This window comes from Urtica dioica, chromosome 4 (assembly GCF_054948205.1).
Source record: "Urtica dioica subsp. dioica isolate 48M chromosome 4, U.dioica_male_clone48M_v1_H2, whole genome shotgun sequence".
Classification (NCBI taxonomy): domain Eukaryota; kingdom Viridiplantae; phylum Streptophyta; class Magnoliopsida; order Rosales; family Urticaceae; genus Urtica; species Urtica dioica.
The window spans coordinates 45,860,359-45,862,818 of NC_142759.1; positions in this window are offsets into that span (position 1 = coordinate 45,860,359).

Below are 2,460 nucleotides of genomic sequence, written 5' to 3' on the forward strand. Positions count from 1 at the left end.
GCCGCTTTGACACGCTTCGTGTCTAAAGCCACCGACAAGTGTCAACCGTTCTTCAAAGCTCTGAAGAAGACGGACGGCTTTGAGTGGACGGATGAATGCGAAAGTGCCTTCCAAGAAATGAAGGCTTACTTTGGGTCCCCACCATTCCTCTCTAAACCGAGAGAGGGTGAGACGCTATACGTGTATCTCGCCGTCTCTGAAAGAGCTGTAAGTGTTGTCCTTGTCCGCGAAGAAAACAAGGTCCAATGGGCGATCTACTACGTGAGCAAAGCGTTACTCGACGCGGAAACACGCTACACCGAGATAGAGAAACTTTCTCTGGCTCTCGTAACGGCACCTAAGAAGCTGCGGCCGTACTTCCAAGCTCACCCAATCGCGGTGCGAACTGAGCATCCAATCGGTAAAGCTCTTCAAAAGGGAACATCAACTCGCATGGCGATCTGGTCCCAAGAATTGAGCGAGTACGGGATTGAGTTCCACCCAAGAACGGCTTTAAAGGGGCAGGCCTTAGCCGACTTCGTGGCAGAATTCTCCTATGCTCCCGATATGGGAAGAGCGGAAGCCGACCCAAACGGCGATGCGCTAACTCGGAAAAGGAAGGTAGACCCAACGGGTCCCATCTGGGAGTTATACGTAGACGGAGCATCTAATGCTCGGGGGGCTGGCTCCAGAATAATTTTGATTAACCCCGACAGGGAAAAGCTGCGATACGCCCTTCACTACGGCTTCCAGGCCTCCAACAATGAAGCTGAATACGAAGCGCTCATTGTAGGGATAGAGCTGGCACAGAAACTCGGCTCCCATAACCTATGAATACACTACGACTCGCAGTTGATCGTAAACCAGGTTAAAGGAGATTACACCGCCAAGGAACCTAACATGGTCGCGTACCTGGCTAAGACAAACTCCAAACTCGATGCCTTCTCTTGGTTCGAGATTCACCAAATCCCAAGAGAACGAAATTCGGAGGCTGACCCGCTTGCTCGCCTCGGATCAGGCATCGACGAAGACGGGTTGGGGACCGTACCCATTGAATTTCTCCCCTGGCCATCCGTCTCCCGAGATGAAGTCGGGGCCATAGAGGCAACATCTCAGCCAACTTGGATGGACTCAATTGTCGAGTTTCTGCGAAGTGGGGAACTCCCCGAAGATCGCAAGGAAGCCGATAAACTGAGGGCCTTAGCATCCAAATACACGCTCCGTGAGGGCATACTCTATAAGCGCGGTTACTCGACGCCGCTACTCCGGTGCCTCGATAGCGTTGAGTCGACCAAGGTCCTCCGCGAAATCCATGAGGGCATCTGCGGGAACCACGCCGCTTGAACTTCCCTTGCGCTCAAAGCACTTAAGCAAGGCTATTTCTGGCCTACCATGAAGCGAGATGCTTGCGAATGGGCAAGGCGTTGCGATAAATGCCAGCGCTTCGCGGAAATTCTGCAACAGCCCCCGACCCCATTAAGCAGCATCGTTGTCCCACGTCCCTTTGCTAAGTGGGGCGTGGACATCATTGGTAAGCTCCCTAGAGCGCCAAGGCAATACGAGTACGCCATTATCGCCATCGACTACTTCACTAAGTGGGTAGAGGCCGAGCCGCTTGCCAGAATAACTGAAGCAAACACGACAAACTTCATCTGGAAAAGCATCATATGCAGGCACGGTATCCCCGCCTCGATTGTGACCGACAACGGAGCACAATTTGACAACGCGCGAGTAAGAGATATCTGCGATCAATTGAAGATCAGCAAGACCTTCTCCTCGCCGCGTCATCCTCAGGCCAACGGCCAAGTCGAGGCAGTCAACAAGACTATCAAAAGCAACCTAAAAAAGAAGCTCGAAGACAAGAAAGGCGCCTGGGCCGAGGAATTGCCATTCGTCCTATGGGCATATAGGACAACCGCGCGAAACGCCACCGGCGAGACGCCATTCTCCCTTGCATGTGGGGTCGAGGCCGTGGTTCCAATTGAAACCGAGATACCCACGTTCCGAATCGATACATTCGACGAAGCGGACAACGACGAGGCCATGCACCTTGAGTTGGACCTGATCGACGAAAACTTAGACGCCTCGCCGCACAGAAGCGCAAGGTCGAAAGATACTACAACTCCAAGATCAAAAGGCGAACCTTTGCCGTCGGAAGCCTCGTCCTCAGACGAGTGTTCCAGAACACACAAGTCCAAGGCGCCGGCGTCCTAGGCCTGAACTGGGAAGGCCCTTACAGAGTCTGCAAAGTCATTCACGACGGGACATACTACATCGAGCACACGGACGGAACTCCGATTCGCCACCCGTGGAACGCGGAGCACTTGAGGCAGTACTACCAGTAGCTAGCGTCCCCCGCATTTTTATCGCTTTTATTTCCCATTTTCAATAAGGCCTACGAGCCAATGTTTTAGGATTTTAATTTTCTCGCAAGTTTTTCGCAAAAGTAATAAAACTCGAGTTTTCCGTTTCAAATTCCGT